Source organism: Tamandua tetradactyla, chromosome 23, assembly GCF_023851605.1.
Source record: "Tamandua tetradactyla isolate mTamTet1 chromosome 23, mTamTet1.pri, whole genome shotgun sequence".
NCBI classification, from domain to species: Eukaryota; Metazoa; Chordata; class Mammalia; order Pilosa; family Myrmecophagidae; genus Tamandua; species Tamandua tetradactyla.
In genome coordinates this window covers 54,057,517-54,084,011 of record NC_135349.1, presented here as the reverse complement: position 1 = coordinate 54,084,011, position 26,495 = coordinate 54,057,517, and the positions used below count along the sequence as shown (strand labels likewise).

Below are 26,495 nucleotides of genomic sequence, written 5' to 3'. Positions count from 1 at the left end.
CTATAAACATTGATGTGCAAATGTCCGTTTGTGTGTTTGCCCTTATGTCCTCTGAGTAGATACCTAGCAACGGTATTGCTGGGTCATATGGCAATTCTATATTCAGTTTTTTGAGGAACCGCCAAACTGCCTTCCACAGTGGTTGCACCATTTGACATTCCCACCAACAGTGGATAAGTGTGCCTCTTTCTCCACATCCTCTCCAGCACTTGTCATTTTCTGTTTTGTTGATGATGGCCATTCTGGTGGGTGTGAGATGATATCTCATTGTGGTTTTGATTTGCATTTCTCTAATGGCCAGGGACGTTGAGCATCTCTTCATGTGCCTTTTGGCCATTTGTATTTCCTCTTCTGAGAAGCGTCTGTTCAAGTCTTTTTCGCATTGTGTAATTGGATTGGCTGACTTTTTGTTGTTGAGTTGAACAATCTCTTTATATAAATTCTGGATACTAGACCTTTATCTGATGTGTTGTTTCCAAATATTGTCTCCCATTGTGTAGGCTGTCTTTCTACTTTCTTGATGACGTTCTTTGAGGCACAAAAGTGTTTATTTTTGAGGAGATTTCTGACATAAATTTGGAGTTGAAAACAAGGGATCCCATTATGATCCAAATCCTCTCTCCCACCCCCCTCCCAGTCTGCTTAATTCAAAGGCAACACTGAGACCTTGGGTGGCTAAGTTCAAAGTAATTTCTAGACAGTGAGCAGAAATGTTGCCCAGAATTACTCAGATCAAGTAAGCTGGTAGCCAGTGCCCCTCAGTGACACGCGGCCTGTCCACCAGCCTTCCCTTCAACGCTGAGATTACGTTTTGCACAGTCCTTCATAATTGAAAATTTTAGATCCTAAAAGGTTAATAAATTTTGTCTGTTTTGGTATTGAATCTGATTAACTCACTGCAGAGACATGGCAGCTCCTACTGCTTATTTCCCCAAAGTTCCATTCACTGTATTGCCGGCAGGAAGGAGCCCTAGAATAAACAGTAAGCAACTCTGCCAAAGCTTGTCTCGACAAAAAGCTGAAGACAAGCATGAAAACAAATAAAAAAGGGAGAAGCTAAATATCAACATTACTCATATTTTCTTCTTCCAAGAAGACTCATAAATTATCTGCTTATATATGTGTGTATTCATATATATATATATATTTTTATTGCCAGACATCTTCCCCAAACTGCTAGACAATTACAAAGGGATAAGCACTCCAAAATGTACCTGCATATGGCTTTTTAAAAATTGCTGTTTTTCTTTCTTTCTTTTAAGGGCTAAGGCTGAAGGGTCCCTGTGCCAAGGAGCTACATGAAAAACCTCCGCCATCAAAATAGCCGCAGAAAAGTAGCCAAAACAAAATGGCGGCCCTACAAGGGCTCCCACGGGGCTGGGCGATGTGTGGCTGCAGGTCCAGAGGCAGGAGGACAGAGCAGCAGGTGAGGGCACAGTGAGACAAGGCTGACAAGCTCACCTTTATGAGGGCCTCCGATGCGTTAGATGCCAAGCCAGGCATTTCTATACCATGCCCCTGTGTAATTCTCACTCAGTTCTATGAGGAGGGCACGATTTTCCCTCTATTTTATCGATGAGGAAATTTAGACTTAGAGTCAGGGTGACTAAGTCATCGCAGTTTGCCTGGAACTTTCCTGATTTTAGCACCAAAAGCCCAGTTCCTGGGAACTCCCTCAGTCCTGGGGAAACCAGCACAACTGGTCACCCTCCTTCACGGGGTTAACTGACAGGCTCAAGAGTGAGGAAGGAACAGATCGAGCCATTCATTTAACTCATATGTAATTGAGCACCTGCTGTATGCTGGGTACTCTTCTAGGTACTGGGATATAGCAGTGGATAAAAGAAAAGTCTCACTGCCCTCGCCAAGCTCACACTCTTATGAGGAAGTGTGGATACACAATAAGCAAACAAGTGTATAGCATATGAGGTAGTGATAAGGTAGCTGGAGAAACCCCACAGCAGAACAAGGGTGTTAGGGAGCGCAGGGGCTGGTCTGGCATTTTAAACCGGGTGGTTGAAGAAGGCTTCTGTGTTTGAAAGGAGATCTAAAGGAAGTGAGGGAGGAAACTACATATTCATCTTGGAGACGAGCATCTGCACTGGCAGAGGCAGTGCAAAGGCCCCGTGGTAGCTGTGTGCTTAGGGCCTGAGGAAGAGCAGTGCAGCCCAGGCAGCTGGAGCAGAGGCAGGGAAGGAAGTGGATGGCAGACAAGTGAGGGGTAGCGTGGAGCTGGCCACTAGGCCAAGGAGGGACTCCAGGTTATGGGAAGGACTTCAGCTCTTATCTAAAATGAAGGGCCACTGGAGAGTTTAAGCAAAGGAGTGACCGGCTCTAACATCAGCTTTACAAGCACCACTCTGGCTTCTGTAGGAAGAAGAGACAGTAGAGGGAAAAAAGATGGAAGCAGAGAGAAGAAAAATAAATCTGCTGTGCTACTACAGACAAGGGATGCTGGCGCTTTGGACCAGGTGGGAGCAGAGGAGGTAGTGAAGAGGCGCCCAGCCTGGCTAATTTTGAAGGGAGAGCTGGGGAACTGGGTGTGCAAGAGAGGCCTTGACCCAAGACCAGTTTCAGGTCAGAGTATGTAAAGGTCCTGTGAAGATACCTCCAAGAGTTTGCACTGAGTCCTGCAGACCACAGGGAGCGTCTGTGGGCTCTGCTTCTCAGCCAGGTGGATGGGAAGCACTTTGGCTAGGCCACCTGTGCCACCCTGGTCAGGGACTTCTGCTGTAAGGCCGCTGCTCTCCACCTTACACAGAGACGTATCTGTGTGTCCTGAGGACAGACCACGTTGCGCGACAGCCTGCAGCCCCCGCAAGCAGGATGGAAGGGGAGAGAGAGGAAGCCCACTTCACAATGTGGGACCGGGGTGGGGTCGGGCGCCGCCCACCCTGCCCAGGGCGCAGGAAGGGACCTCCACAGGAGGAGGGCACCCCTCTCTCCACAGCTCTCCAAGGACAACTTCTCTTGCAATATGGGCTCCATAGACTCTTAAGTTTATAAGGGCTCTACACATTACTTATTCCCGATGGGTAAATCTGGGCGGGTTGGGGCGGGTGGGCACACGGATGCTCAAGAGATGTTCATTTTACTGATTCTTCAACTTTCTATTAATTATAAAACGATCGGAAAACTCGCATTCCATCGACCAGTACGTCGAGGTGCTGGGGCTGCAGAGCCTGACGGCCACAGGCTCCCAGGTGAGCGCGGGAGGCGGCGAACACCCGGCCCTGGAGGCTCTGCGCTCGGCAGCCGCGGCGCGCTCTTCCCGCGCGGGGACGGCGGGCGTGGGGGCACAAGGGCTTACATCTGGGGGCTCGGGTCGCCCCGCCGCCTGTCCCTGCGGAGCCGGCCCCGGCCTCTGCCCTCCCACTCACCCAGCCTGGCCTGGGACCTACGCGGCAGGGGCCCGGCAGCGGCCCCGGCGATGGGACTCTCCTCCCGAGCCGACTCCGCGCCTGCGGGCCCAGGCCTCACCCGCCTTCCCGAGCTTTTGTTTCCTGCCCGTCAAAGCGGCCGATTCGAGAATTAAACGCGCCGAGGGAAACCGCAGCTCCACTCAGGCCGCGCGCGGCTCTCACGCTCCGGAGCCCCCGGGAGGAAGCGGCCGGGGCGGGGTGGCTGTTTTCGGAAACCGCGGCCGGCGGACAAAGGGGAAGTGTCGGCTGAAGAAGCCGAGGGGGCGGGGAGGCCCCGGGACCGCTAGAGCACCAGAGGGGAAGCCGCGGGGCCCCGGCGACCGCCTCACTCAGGGGAAGGCCCGGGCAGCCTCTGCAGAGAGGAGCGGGCCTGGGAAGGACACCCCACACCCCCTGCCTCCCCGACTCGCGCTCGCCCTTTAACCCTCGCCCTCCCTCATCGCGCATGCGCGGGAGGCTCCCGGACCACATTGCCCAGACAGTCCTGGGCGTACGCAGAACCAATCAGAAGGCAGGTAGGCGGGCTCATCGGGGCTACGTCTCCCAGAGGGCGCTGGGCCGCGGCGCCGTCGTTCGGACTGACAGCCCCAACAGCCTATAGCTGTTCCTCCCCAATCAGCCGAGTGCTGCCCTAGCTGGTATCCCGGGAGCAGCGCCAGGAAGAGGAGTCGGCGCGTAGGATAACGGTGGGCTTGCGGGCGGCTATGAGCCGGGGCAGGCGATCGCGAAAGCCCTTTTCCACTAATCATCCCGCCGATCGCATTCCTTAATGTTTACGACAAATGCCTGAGTGCTTAGTAGGTGCCCTTCACGGTGCACCCGCAGGGGAAATCCCTGGCCTTCGGCACTCACCCCCTGCGCTGGAGAGAAGGGGCAGGCCCTGGAGAAGTAGGGAGAGCCTACTGGTTCTGGTGAGAGCTGTGGAAGGAGGAGGCCATCAGCCCGACACATAGACTCTGGACTCTGGACTCTATTTGAAATCTCTTTCAAATACCACTTAAGAAGCGGATAGAGCCTGGGCTAGAGCGAGGGTTTTCAAACTCTGGCCCTCGGAACCCCTAGAGGACAGGTTTTTAAATGTAAATGTATCAAGATTCCTTTCGAAAAATCTAATTAAAAGCCACGGGCCTTAAAGACAATCGTCTTGCTCAGAAAAAAAGCACGTACACCTACAATCTTGTATAGCGTTTCGGGGGGTTCATGGACTTCCTCCAGTCTACCCAGACCCTCGCTTCCGCCAGAGCAGCCCCATGGATTTTTGTTCCCCCCATGGGCAGGCACCGGGAAACGAATCCGCCCCATAGATTTTTGAACATTCAATTACTCCAAAAATAAAAATAAGGAAAAAAAAAGGAAAAAGGAACACTCAAAACATTCCATTCCTCATCACCTCCCCTATTATTTTTTGTCTTTTTTTTCTTTCTCATCTGTCCTTACACTGGATAAAGGTAGCGTCAGTCAAAAGGTTTTTACAGGCACATGAACACACCTTAAAAGCGCTGTAGTTAATACAGTCGTTTTCAAAAATCAAGGCTATTGGGTTACAGTTCAACTGTTTGCAGGTATTTTCCTCTAGCTACTCCAATTCATCGAAAACTGAAAAGGGATATCTATATACTGCATAAGAATAACCTCCAGAATAGACTCTGGACTCTATTTGAAATCTCTCAGCCACTGAATCTTCATTTTGTTTCATTTTTCTCTTCCCCCTTTTGGTCAAGAAGGCTTTCTCACTCCCGTGATGCTGGGTCCGGGCTTATTCCCGGGAGTCACATCCCACGTTGCCAGAAAGATTTACACCCCTGGGTAAATCATGTCCCACAGACAGGGAACGCAGCCCCACTTTTTAATTGTGTTACATGTTAGATCTTCAGGAAAGGTTTTCTTTGATCTGAATGTACTGCAGCCAATTATTTTTTATTTCTTTTAAAGTTTGGACTATCTAGCTAGATGGTCTATTTGTGTTTCCTGTTCCAAGAGGGTATTTAAACCCTGCCCCTCAACTGATCCTGTGTTCACCGGATCTTTTTCCAATGGCTGCTGGGCAGTCTGAAGGGCTCTTTCTTACTCTACTAACTGCACACTTGCCAGTTAGAAACTGTAGACAACAAATGCCATCACCAAACTGGCTGGAAAAATGTTTGGTGAACGCATTCACTGAAAACCGTGCAGTGGATTTCTGAGTGCTAATGTGCAAAGATGGCCAGTAAATATCATCAAATGAAAAGAGGAAGTTTGCAGTACAATGTGTATGATGCCATGTTTTAAATAGTAGGAATTTTTTTTTTTTTTACTTTAAATGTCTAGAAGGAGATCCAAAAAAAATTAACGTGGCTACCTTTAGAGAATAGACTTGGGGGAAGGGTTGTGTTTTTTACTCTATTCATTTTTATCTTTTCCAATGAGAATTGAAAGTTTTATGACACATTAAACACAGTCTGTGAATATATTCTTGGTATAAAATAATAAGGTAAAGCAGAAAATTTGGAAGTTACATGTAGAAGGGGATCTTTCATGTTTTTCTCCAATGTTTTTATAACAACAACAACAACAACAGAAATCTCTGAGATGTTGTTTACATGGGGTTCAGAGGATTAGGAAAATATTTTTTAAAAACCAGTCTGTGAGGAGTAAGGGGTATGGTGTGTTTGTTTTTTTTTTCTGTTTTCATTTTATTTTTCTGTTGTCTTTTTCTTTTTCTGAATTGATGCAAATGTTCTAAGAAATGATCATGATGATGAATCTGCAGCTATGTGATGATATTGTGAATTACTGATTATATATATATAGAATGGAATGATCACATATCGGGAATGTTTGTATTTCCTTCCTGTAATTTTTTTCTTAAAATTAATTAAAAAATTAAAACAACGACAAAAAACCAGTCTGTGCTCTTTGAGAAACAAATATATGAAGTCTTCACACTAAGATGAGTTTAAATAGCAAGTCAAATAAGAACCTTGAGCCAAGGCTGAAGTAAGCACAAGCATGGACCTCTCTCCAAAGTAAACACACCCACCGAAGGTGTCAAACTAATACAGACACAGACTCTTTTTTTCACTAGGACATAAAGTCTTACACTTTGACTCTCCTGAAGCTATAGAGCAGAAGCTACAAATTTTTAAAAAATATATTTATTGATAAATCTTATCATACAGACATTCCGTACATGGCGTACAATCAATGAGAAGCTACAGATTTTAAAATGTGATTCAGATAAACTGAAACAGCTGAAAGTAGGCTGTTGGCCCAGGAAAGCTTGCTTCTTTGGACAAGTGCCTTCACACAGGGCAGTCCCAAGCCGCAACCCCAAGCCAAATTCAGGTGGAATTTCTCCTCCAGTCCTACAGAGAGGGCCCACTCACCCAGGTTCTCTAAGGCTACAGCTGGAAGCATAGCAGACACCCCAACCCCTAAGGACAGTCCTCTGTGTAGAAGCTAGAAACTTTAAACGATTTCTTATGCTGTAGGAAGTGGTCAGAAGTAATGACTGTGTGAGTCAGAGCTAAAACTGGAGATCAAAGACCGCAGGAAACAGTTCCAAGGCTAGTGTGGTGGTGGTGTAGTGGGGGAGGGTACCAAAATACTGAAACCCAAAGCATTTTGAACTGCCATGGATGATCCTTGAGGCTGAAGGTAGCACATGTCGAGCCCCTGAAGTGCACCAAGAATCAGGTAAGTGCTTTTTGGGCCTTCAGAGCACAGGGCGTGGGCTCAGGCTGCTTGGTGTGAATACTGACTGCAGCTCACCAGCTGTGGGACGCTGGGTGAGTGGTTACTGGCCCACCCTCTGTTTCTCTTTCTTCTGTGTGGATCATAGGGTTATTGTGCAGGTTAAATGTGCAAAAATGCACAAAGCACCAAGAACAGTGCTGGGTACTTGGCACTCCGTGTTGTTTCTATCCATGATGGCTCGTTGTATCCATTTTACCATGGAGAACACAGGAGTTCTGTACACATTAACCTGCCTGTGATCGCACAATCCAAAGAGTGGAGCAGCCAACATTCAGTCCCAGGAGTGGACCTGCACAGCGCATGCTCTCTCCCTGGACTCTCGGCCACGCTGCCTCCAGCATCGGTCACTTCTTGGAGACAGAGGCTGACACGGGGGACCAGGAGGGGAACGGACTGACCCGAGATCTCATATAGGAGCAGAGCTGGAACTAGAAACCAGTCCGTCTAACTTCCTATCAAGTGTTCTTTCAGTCACATCGGAGACTGAAAGAAAAGGGCAGAGGCAGAAGTAAGAGTGAATAATGGTTGAAGTAGGCTGTGTGAAGAAATAAAAACATGAAGAAATAGAAAGTCAAAAACTTTTTTTTTTTAAATAGGACTCTTTTCACATAATTTGAGGCCCAAGCAGGACTGAAAATCACAGGCCAAAACTGAATGAAGGATGGTATCCATGGCGGATAGCACAGCAATTTCTCTCCGTTCATTCCAGGGGCAGCAATGTGTATTTGCCTGGTCCTGAAGGCAGTACATTCCTCGATGCAGAAAGGAAAGACTAGCTCCAAGAGAAGAGTTTCCACCACCAACCACTATAAGCTGCTTCTGAAGGGTTGGTGATAAGCGTTGACCAATTAGAAGAAAAAAAAAAGGATCCATGCCCAATAGCATCACACCATACACAAAAAACAAATGCTAGATAATTTAAAGAAATACAAAGTATAACATCTGTACATTTTACAAATAATTATTTCTGTTTGCTAAAGCTGCCAGAATGCAATGTACCAGAAATGGATTGGCTTTTTCAAAGGGCATTTATTAAGTTACAAATTTACAGTCCTAAGGTCATAAAGATGTCTGAATTAAGGCATCCAAAAAAAGATACCTTGACTCTGAAGAAAGGCCAATGGCCTCCTGGGTTCCTCTGTCATATGGAAAGGCACATGACTGTTAGGTTTGAAAAAGGCCCAGAAACAAACTGATCACAGATGAAGGAATTCATTCAGGCACCAGCATGGTGGGGGTCTGAAGTCAGACTTCAGCCTGCCCAGGGAGGATAATGGAGGAGCTTTTCTATTTGAGGGACTAGGCGGGTGATAAGTGATGCCAGGGTTTGGTGGGCATGGGAAAGGAAAGGACCTTGAACTGCTGGCCGAGGAAGGGAGGGAGTGCAGATTGGGACATGGATGGAACAGTCTGTTTCGATATTGCTGGTGTTGGCGGAGGATGGCTTCTGTTATTTGTGCCCCTTGCTCAGGGTTCAAGCCTGTCATTCTAATAATGGTGACATGTGCTGTCCTCTTCTCCCAGCATCTTGTTTCAAATGGTTCTCTTGGCTCTTGTTTCCAGTGGCTTTCTCTCTAAGCCTCTGTGGTTCCTCAGTTGCCTTCTCCCGGACAGACTCTGGGTTTCATCTTAACCAAGCATTTCCGAACATCTGTGTCTTGCTTTCATCCATCTGCTCTCTGTATTGTTTCTGAGCTCTCTTTGTGTTTTCTGCCTTTTATTCTCTTCAAAGAGGACTCCAGTAAAAGGATAAGACCCACCTTGAATTGAGTGGGTAACATCTCCATGGTAACAACCTAATCAAAAAGTCCCACCCAACAATAGATCTGCCCCCACAAGATTGGATTAGAGGCTTTTCTGGGGTACATGACAGTTTAAAATCAGCACAATAATCTTGCAGTGACAAAGACCCTCGCAATCAAATAATAAAAAAAAAACACAAAACTTGACAGCCATTAACATTTTAGATAAATAGCTAAGTAGGTAGAAAAACTGTAAAACTTAAGTTTGATAAAAATAGCCCTAAACAAAATTAAAAGATGACAAACAAGAAGAAAATATTTGTAAATACAGTAATTCCAAGAACATTTTATCACTCTACATATATATATATCGCAGTAAGTGAATCAAAAAAGCATATTTTGAATGTTTAATTTAAAAAATCATACCTATGAGGCATACTACAGAAATTTAAATACTTTTTTAATGGTCAAAGGATATAAACAGGCAATTCACAGAAGAAACACAAAGTGCCAGTAAATATGAAAAGGTGTTCAATCTCCAAGTAATGGGAAATTAAAATTAGACCTTACCTCTCAAATTGGCACAAATTAAGGAGGTTGATTAAACCACTTTCGATGAGCATGAGGAGGATATGGGATCCCTCATACCCCATGGCAGGAGTTAAATTTGTAAAGCCTTTTGGAAATCAATTTGGAAGAATTTTTCAAAATTAAAAATGCACATACCCTTTGATTCACTCATTCCATTTTTAGGACTCTGTCCTAAAGGAATTATTGAATGTACCCAAAGATGCATGTTTAAAATGTTTATTGCAGTGTCGCTTGTTAATGCAAACCTTGGAATCAACCTAAATGTCCATCAACAGAGGAGATAGTAAATGCAATTATGGTACACCCATACTACGAATTACTGTGAACCGATAAAAGTAAGAAAGGCAATCAAAAGCACACTGTTAAGTTAAAAAAAAATCTGGAAAAATCAGTCTAGCATGATATAATGAATACATGTATGTATGTAAACAATCAAGAGACTGGTAGGATTTACAGCCTACTAGTTACCTCTGTAGAGGGGAGTAGAAATGAAGTGGGGGAGCTGATGGAAAACCTCCTCATTTTCTTTGTATACATCTACACTCTTTGAATCATGTATGACTCTTTATTTGTGTATTGCTGTTGTACTGGTTATCTATTGTTTCATAACAAAACACCCCCACAATCAGTGCTATAAAACAACCACCATTTTATTATGCTTCAATTTAGTGGGTGGGAATTTGCTTTTGGACCAGCAGGAACAATTGGGCTCAGCTTCACACTACCTGGAGCATCAGTTGGGGTGGTTCCAATGGCTGGTGATGGTTGGAATGGCTCAACTGGGCCACAAGGCCAGATCTTGGTATTGGCTGTCTGCAGTTGGACTCCTTGCTTCTTCTCCTCTTTATGTTAGCAGGGGCTGGAAGGTCCAAAATGGCTTCTTCACTCATATGCCTGCTGGCTGTGCTTGGAGGGCTGGAACAGCTCTAGATGGCTGGGCATCTTTCTCTCTCCATGTCAACAACTTGGGCTTCCTCACAGTATGGTGGTCTCAGGGTAGTCAGGCATTTTGAATGCTGGTTGGTTTTCCCAGAGCAAGTATTCCAAGAGGCCCCAGGTGGTAACTTCAAGGCTTCTTATATAATCCCCAGAAAGTCGCTTCCACTTCATTCTGTTGCTCAAGCAAGTCACTAAGGCCAGCTGGGATTCAGGGGAGGGTGTTAAACACCACCCGTCAATAAGAGAAGTAGTAAAGAAGTTTCAACAATTTTTAACCAACCATATTTATGTAACCTTAAAAAATTAATAAAGATTTTTAACAGGAAATTCAACCTGACCCATGGTTTATAATGACCATCATTAAAACAGAGCCCACTGACCTCTTTCCTTTCTTTCACCTGTCATTAATAATATACAATCTCTCTGGAAGCCCACTACCAGGCCTGTGGCTTCTTTCTAGGCCAGTTCCCAAATTAATGTCTAGATCAGTGGATCTCAACTTTGGCTGCACACGAGAGTCAACTGGGGAGATTTAAAAAAATCCTGAGGCTCATGCCACACATCCCAGACCAATTACCTCAGAATCTTTGGAGGCGGTACCCAGGTATCAGTAGCTTTAAAAGCTCCCCCAGAGGCTCCAATATGACAACCACTGGTCTAGTTTGTGAGTAAGTGTGCCAGCATCAGCAGCTTCCAGCAGCGGGCTGCTCTGTGGGCATGGCCATGGAACTGCAGGAAACCTGGACTGATGGTGTAGAGACCAGGTGGTCCCTTTCTGGGCTGACTCCTGTTCCCCACAGGAGGCTTCCTCTTACTCAAGAGTTGCAAGGCCCTCCTACAACTGAGGGACCCACACCTTTCACCCCTTCACTGTGGTCAGCTCCAAGAATGACATAGCTTTGGCCTGTGCTAGGGCTGACTCTACCCTGTAAGTCCCTTCCTGGGACCTTCTGAGCAAAGCCTTCTAAGGACAGAAATCATGGCACTTTAGGAATAACAAATCTTACCAACTGTCTGCTTACTTCTCAGGGTAAGCTCTGAGGTCCTGCCACTACCTCTACCCCCACAGAGCTATTTGTTTCTCTGAAGGTTCTTACCCCTTCTCTAAAAGGTCAGAGGATGGAACATAAGGACCGGGCTTCAGGCAAAGGCTAAGTTTCCAGGAGCAGGAAAGAGAGAGGCATCCTCAGGAAGAAGGCTCAGGCTAGTGGCTTAACTGCCTGCCTGCAAGACCTCTGCTGTAGTTCCCCAGCAGAGCAGAGCTGGCAGGGCCCCGTGGGAACCTGCTGGGGCCAAGGCCCCAGATCCCAGCCTCTTGAGCCCTGCTCCCCGCTCCCTGCAGCAGAGCCCACGACCTTCCTCTTCCCTTCTTCCTGTGGCTGGAGTCTGAGCCCTGTTTCAAACGTACGACCAGAGATAGTCTGGGATAAGCCATCCAGTTATCCACTTTCCTTGGGGATCTTTATTTTTTTTTCCTTCATGAAATAGTTCAAGCATACAGAATACAACAATTAATAAATGTTACAGCGCCTCTCCACTACCTTGCTTTTATTTCTATTTTATAAGAAACAGGGCCCCTCTGGCCTGTCCACTGGCCTGTCCACCCTTGTGCCTATGCGTGGCCTCTCTAGCATGGTGAACGTGAGGAAAGACTTCGGAGGGTGCCTAGGGCAAGTGCTCCATGCGAGCAAGAGGGAAGCTGCAAGGCTGTTCACGACCTCGTCTTGGAGGCCACACAGCATCTCTGCTGCTAGACTTCAGTGGTAGTGGTCACGAGCCTGTCCAGACTCAATGGGAGGGTCCACCTCTTGATGGGAGGAAAGGCAAAGAATTTGTGGCTATGTTTTAAAACAGCCATGGAAGATGAAGAAACCAAGTCCTGGAGGACTTCATCAGGGTCATCTATTCAAGTAAACCCTGAGCACCTTTGCAGTCCAGCCGTATGGTCTCTCTGCTACGTGGATTGGATAATCATCATAGATTTCCTTCTTTCTCCCCTCTTCTCTCAGCATGTGTTGGTGGTCCTTCTCGCAGGTGGCCCACACTTAGGAGGAGGGACTGTGCCCTGCCCAGGGTACACTGCACTTCCTGGAGAGGTGGCAGCTGGAGAGTCCCCACAACCCCAAACCAAAGTGAGGGGCCCTCAGTTCTTGGCTGTCGCCTTCTTCTACTCTCCTCTTCCTTAGGCAGGGGCCCCAGGTGACAGGAGATGGCCAAAGAGTTACTACAGAATGCAAAGTAGGGGTGGGCAGTTCTCCCAAGCCATTTGGTATGGTCTCACTTTTATGAGTTTTAACCTCGAGTTTTAAATTTTTGAGGTCCTCTCCAGTAAAATGCACATGTGAATGAACATGTGGGACATTTGGTGAGACAAAATAAACCAGGAACAAAAAAACAATGGTATGGTCACCCTAAGAAAATGCTTGTAAGAAAACAGGGGCCTAGATTGTAAGCTTGTAGAGCAGACACATTAAGTCAGAGTGGTGATTATTATTTCTGGATTTTGAGAGGCTGTTTTATATATATAACCTGATATTTAGAGATAAGAACAAAGCCAAACAGGTTGGGGTTAAAGTAATTCAGAACATAGGGGTAAGGAAGAAGGAAGACAGAGTCTATATTTTAGAACCACACATACTCTTTGAGATCAATGGAGGAAAGGTTTATTTGATTTGGAACTGAAATTTTCTATAGCGTATAATCTAATTCAACCTATCTGTATAGCTCATTTGAACAAATGAAATACAAGAAGCACAGAATAAGAAAGAGATCCTCTAATCCTGTATAGATTCTTGCAATGGATGGAAACATCCTAGAGTATATTAAGCAGATAATCAAAAAGTATTGGCAAAGTCCCCCAAGGGAGGGGAGAAAGAATATGGAACTATTAAACCTTACCACCAGGGAATGCCCTGATACTGTGTCAAACTTTAAGGACACTCAAATCAATAGGCCTTGCCCTCGATCAGGAGGCTTACTCTTGTGAAGCTTATGTAGGTAGCGGAGAAGCTCAGACTACCTAAGGCATGCCTAAGAGTTACTTCTGGAGGACCTCCGTTGTTGCTCAGATGTGGCCTCACTCTCTCTAAGCCCAACTCTGCAAGTGAAATCATTGCCCTCCCCCTACGTGGGACATGACATCCAGGGGTGAAAGTCTCCCTGGCGACATGGGAGATGACTCCCAGGGATAATTCCAGACCTGGCACCATGGGATCAACAATTACATCCTGACCAATTACATCTTTTCCTGGGGGGAAAGAAGTGTAATTAATAAAGTATCAGTGGCAGAGAGAGTTCAAAAGTTAGAATGGCCATCGCCAAACACCCCTAAAGAGAGGGATAGAAAGATCAAAGGTCTTACCTAACTTCTCTGGTCAGAACTTCCAGTACAATGTTGATAGAAGTGATAGCAGCTGACATCCTTGTTCTTGTTTCTGATCTTAGGGGGAGGGCTTTCAGTATTGAGTTTATCAAAGAATGAAAAAGAAAATATGCTGATGTGTTACAGTGCTTACATATACATATAATTTAATCTTCAAAGCTCAGAGTCTATCTAGGCATATCCATGCAATGTTCTGGGTTTCCAGTTTCCAGAAACTATTTCACATCTTTCCTGATCAATACGAGAGCAATTTATTAATGCTTAGTATATACAGGCACATTAAGGGACAAAATGATGAATAATAGATGTTCTCTACCCTGAAAAATTCTGTCCCTGTGTGCCATTCTGGTGGTGTGTGTGTGTGTGTGTGTATGTGTTAGGGTGTGCACAGGGGGGTGGGGGAGATGCAGGTCATAGTATGATTGCAGCTAACCCTACAAGAAAAATGAAGTGATTCAGTGCTAAAAACAGCCATAAATGCAGCACCGTGGGAACACAGAGGAAAGTGATTTTGACTTGTTGCAGGTAGGGACAGAGGTCAATTGCTGTGCTTGTTGCCGCAGCTCAGGAAGCAATTCCAAGTTGTTCAAACAATTAGTTGATGAAACCGAAGGAGGAGGGTCACACCTATCTCCACTCTAAGAAATCACTGCACAGTGACAAAGGCACTTTCTCTGGTTCAAATGCAGCTCCTCAAGAGAGACAGAGGATCCAGACATTCAGCATTTTTCTGCATTCAGACTCCACCCATGTTATGCTTCATTGCTACTGGGATCCATGTTATGCTTCATTGCTACTGGGATTCCAAGTTTAACCCCAGAATCACAGCAGCATCATTCAAGGATCTGAATGACAAGCATTAAGGATACACCCCACTATTATTCAACATTGTGCTAGAAGTTCTAGCAGAGCAAGCAGGCAGGACAAAGAAATAAAAGGCATCCAAATTGGAAAGAAAGAAGTAAAACGCTCATTATTTGCAGATTATATGAAACTATACTTGGAAGATCCTGAGAAATCTACAGCAAAGTTACTTGAGCTAATAAACAAATTCAGCAAGATGGCAGGATATAAAATTAACATGCAAAAATCAGTAACATTTCTATACACAACAATGAGCTAGCTGTGGAATCAGTTAAGGAAAAAATTCCATTCGAAATAGCAACTAAAAGAATCAAATACTTAGGAATGAACTTAACTAGGGATGTGAAGGACTTGTACACAGAAAACTACATACCATTGCTAAAAGAAATCAAAGGACATCTAAATACATTGGAGGTTGCTCTTACACAAGCTTCAGGTAGACCTCGCTACCTATCATAACCTGCCAACCCCCAACCAGAACCATTTCAGCCAATCCTAAAGAACATGTAGGACAATATACAAAATTCCACAAGGATTCCAGGCACTAGAGTAACTTTCCAGAAACCTACAACCTCCAGATGGGTTCCTGGGCCAGATAAGTCCTGAAACCTAGCCCAGCCTCTCCAGAACATCGGCTAGTTCCATCTCCCTACCCCATATTAGTGACAGACCCTTCCAATGTAAAAAATTTAGAATTGCCATAGCCAAAACAACTCCAAAGAGAGGTATGGGAAGATCAAAGGTGATGGTGGAATTGTATATAGAAGATAGGACTTGACAAATGAATATGAATGCTGAATCATTACATTGATATCTCTTTTAGCCTCTAGTGTTCCAGAGCAGCTAGAAGTAAAAACCTTAAATTGTGAAATTGTAACCCATGTCAAAGTCTGAAATATGCTCTACAACTAATTGTGGTTCTATGCTTGGAAATTTATAGCTTATTTTGTATATATGTTATTGTTCACCAAAAAAGAAGGAAAGAAAAGTTGATTGTGATGATAAAAAGTATTTAAGCCCTCTAGCTTCCTATATTCTGGAGCAGCTAGAAGGAAAACTATGAGAGGATTGTATGGTAGCCCATGACAGACTCTGGGATCTGTCCTGTAACCACTGTTGAACAGTTCTTTGAAAACTATTGCTTTTTAAAATTTCTTTGCTTTTTATATATGTTATACTATACAATTTAAAAAGTTAATAAAATAAAAAACAAAAAAGAATTAAGGGCACATCTTGGTTCAGGCACTGGATATGATAAGACACTTAATCAAAACTCTTTTGGATTGTTCTCCATTTGTTTCCCAAGTCTTGTTTAACTAAAGAGGGTATAAACTCTTTATGAGTCTGGTCCATGATTTAAATTTCTTTATGAGCTTCCATTAATCCTAGAACAGGGCTAGTTAAGCACATAGCAGGCATTCAACAAATATTTGTACTGAACATCACTTTCAGAAAATTCAACAGAATAAAGAGACACAGGCTCTGATTTTACTGAAAGGAAAGGAAGGATGATTGGATATCTTCATAAACTGCTTGGATGTCCTCTTTCTTGAAGATAACCTCAATTAATACTTTCATGTACTGACACCTTTAAGTGGCAGAGTTATTTAAGTTGTTAACATAACTGTATGAGAATATTTATATAAGTAGCAACGTGAACATGAATAGTTCATTATAAGTAAAGTTCAAAGAGGTTGAGAATCACTGACAACCTGTAAATGACTGGAATCTGTGACCCTTATCTCCTTAATGTGATATGTTGTTTATATGACATAAAGGATATGTATTAAATAAATTTTCAAAATATACCTTGAGATAAATGGAGGTAAATAGGCTTAAGAGTGACAAGCCTATTCTCTTGGCTATAGAAATATTTGTTTAAGGCCATGTGCTCAAGGAACATTTGTAGAAAACTAGTTCCAGGTGTACATGGAAAAGGATTCTGGAATTAAGTACGTTTGGGAAACACTGAGCAAAACAGAATCTTGTTTTTGTTTTTCTTCCACTTACCAGAGGACCCCTCAGAGGTGCTAAAGCAAAGTCAGCGTGAACCAGTTCCCAAAGGTATAGCGAATCACCCACAATCTGGCAAACACAAATCGATTTAAGGGACAGATGTACTAATTTCCTGAGGGTGCCATAACATAAAAATGACCACAGATCTGGTGGGCTTTTAAACCAGAAATATCTTCTCTAACAGTTCTGGAGGCTAGAAGGCCAAAGACTGGCAAAGTGGGATGACACAATGGAATTCTTAAATGGAATCCCAAAGCTCTTCACCTGATTGAAGTCAAATTTTCTTTTCTTCCTTCCCTAGTAATCAATGAGCAATTATTTGACTCCTTGGAGTCAAGTCATGGTTTCATGCCTAGGGAATCCTACAATACTTTTACCCGTGGCACTTCTCTATGCTCCATCGGGTAGCACGGGTCAGTCTTTGGCACTGGATATCCTCCTGGCTGTAAGAAAGATGGGGAGCATGAAGTTTGGGTCATCACATACCATTTTTTTCCTGAGTTCAGGCTGTTTCCTGGACAAATGGTCTCTCTATATCTATTTTCCTCTCAATTAGGATTATTTCAACTGCAGCCTCTATGAGAACTAAACCAAAATGAGAAGATCCTTTTGTGCTCAGTCCAAGGCAATTCTCCAATCTATGGAAGAATCAATCAATAAATATTTATACTTATTTTGACAACAGAATATAGGTTAGGGCCAAAATTTATTTCAAAATATGAAATAACTCTTCATAATGTTCTGGGAATTAAAATAGAAGGACGCTTTTTAAATGTCTGTGTCAAGTAAAGAGAAAAAGAGGTAAAAGTGTCCTGGATTAATTTCAGTTAAGAGATTTTCAAATAAAAATTGGAATATGAATTGTTGTGCTGTGCTTTGAAATTTACAGCTTTTTTGTATATATGCTATTTTTCACAAAAAAGAAAAAAGTTTATTGTGATAATAAAAATATATTTATTCCTTGTAGCCTCCTATATTCCAGAGCAACTAGAAGGAAAAATCTGAGAGGATGGTATGGTAGCCCATGACAAACTCTGGGATCTGTCCTGTAACTACTTGCTAAAGAGTGCTCTGAAAAGTACTGCTTTTTTCTTTTTTTGCTTTGCATATATGCTCTATTATACAATAAAAAATTAAAAAAAAAATTGGTATCTGAACTGGGTTGGTCCCTAACCAGTTGGTTTGTAACTAGTCTTTACATGTATGTTTCAGCTAAGTATGGAAGTGGATTATATTGAAATCAACCCCAAACTATTTAATGTTTTTCCCTTTCAACCAAAGGACAAGGAGGAATATTTTCTCCTGCTTACTCTTCCTTGATGTCCCCTGTCCCCAACAACAGTAGTTATGTTTTACACTCATTTTCTAAGTCCCTTCCGCTCCGTCCTCATCATTAGCAAAGAGTATTGGTCTGAAATAAAATGTTGGTTGGCGTGCCAGTTTGAAAGGATTTCTATACGCTAGAAAAGCCATGTTTTAATCCTAATAGATCTTGTGGGAGCAACCGTTTCTTCTAATCCCTATTCAGCACTATGGTTGGAAACCTGATTAGGTTGTCTCCACGGAGGTGTGACTCAATCAACTGTGGGTATTAAACTTGATTAGATGGAGGCATGTCTCCACCCATTCTATGGGGCTCTTGATTGGTTTACTGCAACCCTATAAAAGAGGAGACAATTTGGAGGGAGTCTCTTTTCTTGAGAACGAGGAGAGATCTGCAGAACCGTGACAGGAGGACATGAAAACCACAGTCCACCAGCCAGAGATCTTTGGAGATGAAGGAGGAAAATGCCTCCCGGGGAGCTTCATGAAGCAAGAAGCCCCGAGAGAAAGTTAGAAGGTGTTGTCCTGTTCACCACGTGCCTTTCCAGTGGAGAGAGAAACCCTGAACTTCATCGGTCTTCTTGAACCAAGATATCTTTCCCTGGATACCTTAGATCGGACACTTCTATAGACCTGCTTTTCAACATTTCCGTGTCCTTAGAACTGTAAACTAGCATCTTATTAAATTCCCCCTTTTAAAAGCAGTTCCAGTTCTGGTATATCACATTCTGGCAGCTAGCAAACTACGGCAGTTGGTAAATAGTGATTTAAGATCCAAATAAAGGAAAATGTTTAAATTGTTAGTAAGTTGGTTTGACTAATGTTAATATGGAAGAGAATTTAAATTTTAGAACATTTTATCAAAAAAATAGGAATATAAAATGCCTTATTTTATGTTTTCATGGAGAAAAGGCAATATATTTCAGAGGAATAAAAATAAAATGCTTCGAATGAATTGCTGTTTTCCACCTGTTATGGATTGAATCATGTTCTCCAAAAAGACATGTCCAAGTCCTAATCCCCCGTCCTATGGATGCAAACTCATTTGCAAACAGGATCATCAATGATGATGATGGTAAGATCCTGTTAGATGAGACCGAACTGAACCACGGTGGGCCTTAATCCCATATGGCTGGATTCCTTATAAGCAAAGGAAATTTGGACATGGCAGTGGGAGTGAGTAGGAGAGAAGGGGACAGAATGTCATGTGACAGAGGCAGAGATTTAGTTACAGATTGCCAACAGGTGGTACAGATGTACCACCAGAGTGATACAGAATTTAGAGAAAACATGGCCTACCAATTCCACGATTTGGGATTTCTGGTTTCCAAAATTGTGTGACAATAAATTTCTGTTATTAAGTTACCAAGTCTACAGTAATTGTTGTAGCAGCCCTGGAAATCTCATAAACTGCTCAGTTAAAAATAGGATGGGTTTTATGTAATTTATCAAGTATGCTCTCAGTTTTAGAGTAAATGGAAAGATTAAATAATCTTTAAATAATGGAACAATGTCTTGCGTCATTTTTCAAAGCCTATTTATATTGCTTCAAACAGTGATAAAAAGGAGTAATATTTTTCTACTCTAAATCTGTATTTTTTAAATTGTTTAATTCATTCATCTTATCTGTCCTTTGCTAAACATGCCAAACTTCCCTATATTAGAGAGCAAGGTAGTCAAACCAAGATTGATACTGCTGCTTGGTATCATTGTTCCATCTTTCTTCTTGGTTTTCTTGATAAGCAGCACAAACACGAAATGAGATTGCACAGGCAGGAAGAGCTACAGTGATCTAAGTGTTATTGGCTTGGCTCTTCCATTTGTCACAGACATAAATACAAAAATCCAAATAACCTCTCCACAAACTATGAAATGTAGATAACATAAAATTTGGAACAAAATGACATTTTATATAGTTCTACTTTGACCAGGATATCTATACTTATGGAATTGTAGGGCTTTTCTTTGTCACCCCTATTTAAAAATGAGACAGAGTTTTTCCAGGTCTTCTAATTCCCAGCACCTGGCAGAGTAGGCCACGCAAATGTGGCGTCTGGACATACCGATTAGATGCAGAAAGAGGGACTATTTTTGTCACTGAATTTTATGAACTGAATTGATTTTTTTTTGTAGGTGTTATGGGAACTGAATAGATGACATATGGTCCTACTTTTAAGTCTGAAGGGACAAAGCCATGCTCTCCAAAGAGAAGCTGGAGTCTCCCCTGTGTCCTTCACTGTAGGCTACCAAGCACTTGGAGACGAGAGTCAGGATAAAAAGTCCAGGAAGTGTTTCTCATGTGCTAGACAGGGTACTGGCAAGTGAGAAACCCAGCCCAGGGCCCTGAAAAGTTTCAGACCTTTGAATTAAAGTCTAAAGATCAGAGAGAGCATTATGGGAAGATGTGGAGTAGGGAGCTCCAGGACTCAGTCCTTCCACCCAAACAACTCTTAAATGGGCAGGGACGGTCTGAAACAACTGTTTTGAAACTCTAGAGGCCAGAAGAACACTGTACAGCATTCAAGGAAGAGTGAGAAGAGGTGGGTCAATTATAGCGAAGAACAGCAAATTGCTCTATCCCCACAGGGAGATGTGGATCCCTCACCCCCGTGGCAAGCTGCCTTGGAGCCCAGCCCTGATTACCTCGCTGGCAACAGAAGGGGACATAAAAATCCTCTTCACCATAAACTTGAAGAATGCCATTGGTAACAGAGACCATCAAGAGATAGAAATAGGGTAAGATATTGGGTAATTGGAGCTGAAAGGATACAGATTGTGCAACAGGACTGATTGTAAAAATTCAGAAATGAATAGCACAATAGTACCTAACTGTAATACAATTATGTTAAAACACTGAATGAAGCTGAATGTGAGAATGATAGAGAGAGGAGGGCTGGGGGCACAAATGAAATCAGAAAGACAGATAGATGATAAAAACTGAGATGGTATAATCTAGGAATGCCTAGAGTGTATAATGATAGTGACTAAATGTACAAATTTGAAAAATGTTTTTGCATGAGGAAGAACAAAGAAATGTCAGTACTGCAGGGTGCTGAAAATAGATGGTAATTAATATTTTAAAAATTTATGTGTGAAACTAAAGCAAAAAATGTTTATTTGTTACAAAATTTATATTTTGACTAGTGCAGTTCCTAATATAACTTATGTGGACAGCTTAATTGAACACCCTAAGTACATGGAACCTTGAGCAGGGCATGAGATTTTGTTGGTTTTCCAGAGTGATGCCCTGATGAATCCCACAGTGATTTGAACAGTGAATAAAACAGTATTTGCAAAGTCCCCTTCGGGGAATGGTGAGAAAGGGGGAAAATTCAACTTCCCCAAGTTGAATTCTTGATATTCTCACAAGCAGTGTGGACAACCAAAGCTATAGGCTGAGCCCCCAATCTTGGGGTTTGTTCATATGAAACTTAACCCCACAAAGGATAAGTCAAGCCTACTTAAAATTAGGCCTAAGAGTCACCCCCAAGAGAACCTCTTTTGTTGCTCAGATGCGGCCTCTCTCTCTCCAGCCAACACAACAAGCAAACTCACTGCCCTCCCCCTGTCTACGTGGGACATGACTCCCAGGGGTGTGGACCTTCCTGGCAACGTGGGACAGAAATCCTAGAATGAGCTGAGACTCAGCATCAGGGGATTGAGAAAACCTTCTTGACCAAAAGGGGGAAGAGCGAAATGAGACAAAATAAAGTGTCAATGGCTGAGAGATTCCAAACAGAGTCGAGAGGTTATCCTGGAGGTTATTCTTACATATTAAATAGATACCACCTTGTTAATCAAGATGTAATGGAGAGGCTGGAGGGAACTGCCTGAAAATGTAGAGCTGTGTTCCAGTAGCCATGTTTCTTGAAGATGATTGTATAATGATACAGCTTTCACAATGTAACTGTGTGATTGTGAAAACCTTGTGTCTAATGCGCCTTTATCTACCTTATAAACAGATGAGTAAAACATATGGAATAAAAATAAATAATAGGGAGAACAAATGTTAAAATAAATTTAGATTGAAATGCTAGTGATGAATGAAAGGGAGGGATAAGGGGTATGGTATGTATGAATTCTTTTCTGTTCTCTTTTTCTTTTTCTGAATTGATGCAAACGTTCTAAGAAATGATCATGATGATGAATATGCAACTATGTGATGATATTGTGAATTACTGATTATATGTGTAGAATGGAATGAACAAAAGTTAAGAATGTTTGCGCTTGTTTGTTGCTATATATATATTTTTTAATTTAAAAAAAATCCCCTTCACCAAGTCCAGGGGTGGGCACAGCTGATCACTAAGCATGGCTTTTGATTAGTGAATGTGGACCGCTGGGTATCCGCTGGGCTCTGAGGGCGGCTGTTGTTTTAGCCCAACCTGGACTAGGACTGTAGTGATGGAGGTTTAAAGAGCCTCTGTTTTCTCTAGGCTGCGGGAGACAGTAAGTTGATGGGCTGCATTTGCTCGGCAGACCAGTAAAGCTCAGCTTTAGGGGACCATTGGAGAAACTCTTGGTGCCCTCCCTAAGGTATTTGAGCTGGTCTGCACCCCCTTCATGGGTGCCTGGCCCTTTTTGCCTGGGAAAGCCTCACTAGGGAAAGTCCTACCTACTCCCAGAATTTGCCCAACAGGCAAAAACAGCTTGAGACAATGAGAAGAGAGTAAGAAACTTTAGAGGAAGACAGTTTGAGGCAAAGGCCTGCCAGCTTCATACACCCAGGAGAGGGAGGTCTGTCTAGTGGGGAACAGAAGGGCCAAGCAAACTTCTGTAAACATGGGCACTCCAAAACCACTCACAGCATGAGCTCAGGACCAGACAGACGCCCAGAAAGGCAGGGAAGACCCTGCACATGCATTTGCCTTGGGCAGACCTTCTAGATAGGAGAGCTGAAGCGCAAGAAAATTTCTGTCTTATCACCAGCTGATTAGACGGCATCTCAGGGAATAAATGCCAGAGTTAACATTTTAAAATATTAAAATGTGTGCCACAAAAGAGTACAAGCCAAACAGAGAAACAGAAATAATGACTCATCCAAAGGAAGAGCATATATCTATGCTTTTGCTTCCAACCGACTTATATCTTTGAAGTTAATGGTAGTTTTCTGTATATAGCATATAATTGGGTCACACTTTTTTATCCATTCTGCCAATCTCTGCCTTTTGACTAGGGAGTTTAATCCATTTATATTTAAAGTCACTACTGATAATGCAGTACTTTCTTCTGCCGTTTTGCTATTTAACCTTTGTATGTCTTATACCTTTTTTGTCCCTCAATTCCATTAATGCCTACTTATACATTTTATTTTTTTGTGTTCTACCATGTTGAATGCATTTTCATTTCTATCTGGATGTATTTTTTCATCTGTTTTCCTTGTTGTTACCACAGGGTTCAAATTTAATATTTGAACTGAATTGATGCAAACGTTAATGACCATATTTAGTTTGATACCAACTTAACTTCACTAGCATACCACTAGCTCTCCCTCCCCCCTGCCATTTTTTTTCTGTGCTTGAAACACTTATATCTTTGTACATTGTATGTCCAAAAACCTAGATTTAGGGTTTTTATGCTTACTTCTTATGCATTTGCATTTACCACCTGCAGGAAATAAGAAGTGGAGTTACATACCAAACAATTCACCACAATAATACTGACATTTATAATTATCCACATGGTTACTTTTACCACAGGTCTTTATTTCTTTATGTTGCTTTGAAATGCTGTCTAGTGTCCTTTCTTTTCAGTCTGAAGAACTTCCTTTAGCATTGCTTATAGGTCAGATCTAATGGTGATGAACTCTCTCAACTTTTGTTTATCTGAGAATATCTTAATCTACCGCTCATTTTTGAAAGTCTCAATAGATGCAAAATTCCTAATTGGAGTTGTTTTCTTTCAGTTTTTCAAACCACTGCCTCCTTTCTTCCATAGTTTCTAATGAGAAATCAGCAGACACTCTAACTGGGGCTCCCTTGTGCATACCCGTGCTTGATTGTGTCTCAGAGTTTCTTAGGCTATTTTTGCTTTTAGTATTTCTTTTTTCTTTCCACTCTTCAGCCTGACTCATTTCAAGTATCTTGTCTTTGAATTCACTGATTCTTTCTTCTGTCAGCTCCAGTCTGTTCTTGAAGCCCTCCTGGACATTTTTTATTTCATTATGGTGGTCTTAAACTCCAGTAGTTCTGTTTGGTTCCTTTTTAAAATTTCTGTCCCTTTACTAAGACTCTAATATTGCCAATTCACTGTTTTCCTGATATCCTTTAGTTCCTTCTCTGTATTTTCTTCACCTCCTTGAGATTTCTCTTTGTTTACTTATTTTTACTTCTCATATTTTTTTTTCAGAAGAAATGAGAATTTTCTCACATTGACGGTGGTGGTGAATGCATAACAGTGTGATTATACCAAGACCAGTTGATTCCATATTTAGAGTGGATTCTGTGGTGTGTGAGTAAAACTGTTTAAATTAAAAAAAAGAAAACCTCTCCCAAAAAGGAAAAGCCAAGAACCATATGGCTACATATGTGAACTGGACCAATCATTCCAAGAATTAGTACCAATCCTGCTAAACTCTTCCAAAGAAATGAAGAGAGAACACTCCCTAATTCATTCTAGAAGGCTAACATTCATCCTCACACCAAAGCCAGATAAAAATACTACAAGAAAAGAAAACTACTGGCCAATATCTCTTATGAATATAGATGCAAAAAGTTTCAATAAAATACTAGTAAACCGAATCCAACAGCAAATTAAAACTATTAAATACATTATGATCAAGTGGTATTTCTTTCTGATGTGTAAGGTTGGTTCAACATAAGAAAAGCAATTAATGTAATTCACCACATTAACAGAATGAAGGTAAACCCACATGATCATCCTCAGTTGATGCAGAAAAAGCATTTAACCACTCTCTTTTTTTTTTTGTATGGTTTTTATCTATTTATTTATTTATTTAAAAAATTAACAACAAACAAACAAAACATTAAGATATCATTCCATTCTACATAATCAATAATTCTTAATATCATCACATAGTTGCATATTCATCATTTCTTAGAACATTTGCATTGATTTGGAAAAAGAAATAAAAAGACAACAGAAAAAGAAATAAACGATAACAGAGAAAAAAAAAGATTATACATAGCATACCCCTTACCCCTCACTTTCATTTATCACTAGCATTTCAAACTAAATTTATTTTAACATTTGTTCCCCCTATTATTTATTTTTATTGCATATGTTCTACTCTTCTGTTGATATGGTAGATAAAAGGAGCATCAGACACAAGGTTTTCACAATCACACAGTCACATTGTGAAAGCTATATCATTGTTCAATCATCATCAAGAAACACGGCTACTGGAACAGAGCTCTACATTTTCAGGCAGTTCCCTCCAGCCTCTCCACTTCATCTGAACAACAAGGTGATATCTACTTAATGCATGAGAATAACCTCCAGGATAGCCTCTTGACTCTGTTTGGAATCTCTCAGCCATTGACACTTAGTCTCATTTCACTCTTCCCCCTTTTGGTTGAGAAGGTTCTCTCAATCCCTTGATGTTAATTCTCAGCTCATTCTAGGGTTTTTCTCAGTCCCTTGATGCTGAGTCTCAGCTCATTCCAGGATCCCTGTCCCATGTTGCCAGAAAGGTTCACACCCCTGAGAGTCATGTCCCATGCAGAGAGGGGGAGGGTGGTGAGACTGCTCGTTGTGTTGGCTGGAGAGAGAGGCCACATCTGAGAAACAAAAGAGGCTCTCTTGGGGGTGACTCTTAGGCCTAAATTTTAAGTAGACTTGACCTATCCTTTGTGGGGTTAAGTTTCATAGGAACAAACCCCAAGACTGGGGGCTCAGCCTATAGCTTTGGTTGTCCACACTGCTTGTGAGAATATCAAGAATTCAACTTGGGGAAGTTGAATTTCTCCCCGTTCTCAACATTCCCCAAAGGGGGCTTTGCAAATACTTTTCCACTCACTGGTCGAATCACTCTGGGATTCATCAGGGCATCACTCTGGACAAACCAACAAAATCTCATGTCCTATCTGAGATTCCAAGTACTTACGGCATTCAATCAAACTATCTACATAAGTTATATTAGGAAATGCACTAGTCAAAATATAAATTTTGTAACAAACATATTTGCTTTAGTCTCACACATAAGGTGACATTTTAAAATATTAATAACCATCTATTTTCAGCACCCTGCAGTAATGACATTCCTTTGTTCTTCCTCATGCAAAAACATTTTTAAAATTTGTACATTGTACATTTCACTATTATTATACACTCTAGGCATTCCTAGATTATATCATCTCAATCTTTAACATCTCTCTTTCTTTCTGATTTCATTTATGTCCCCAGCCCTCCTCCCTCTATCATTCTCACATGCAGCTTCATTCAGTGTTTTAGACTTATTACTTTAGTGTCTTTTACTTTAGACTTTTTACTTTAGTGTCTTTTACTTTCTTGATGAAGTTC

General features: G+C 42.2%; 1 protein-coding gene and 1 long non-coding RNA gene across 4 annotated transcripts in view; one reads left to right on the top strand and one right to left on the bottom strand.

The window, feature by feature from the left end:
* The window catches only part of MEFV (MEFV innate immunity regulator, pyrin), a 64,980-nt gene that overhangs the window by 16,312 nt on the left and 22,173 nt on the right, over positions 1 to 26,495 (bottom strand). Inside the window, exon 1 of one of the 2 annotated variants that reach the window (XM_077142003.1) lies at positions 3,402 to 3,804. The exons of the other annotated variant lie outside the window; for it this stretch is intronic. The gene's annotated coding sequence lies outside the window, so the exon portion shown is untranslated. Of the gene's footprint in view, positions 1 to 3,401; positions 3,805 to 26,495 lie in introns of those variants that run through there. 2 annotated transcript variants of the gene reach the window in all.
* Positions 6,980 to 24,790, top strand: LOC143667633 (uncharacterized). Of its 2 annotated transcripts, none has more exons than XR_013168126.1 (3): positions 6,980 to 7,097; positions 20,601 to 20,750; positions 24,363 to 24,790. It is a non-coding gene; the product is annotated as an uncharacterized LOC143667633 (long non-coding RNA). The 2 variants fall into 2 exon arrangements; XR_013168127.1 differs by lacking the exon at positions 24,363 to 24,790 and adding an exon at positions 21,548 to 21,602.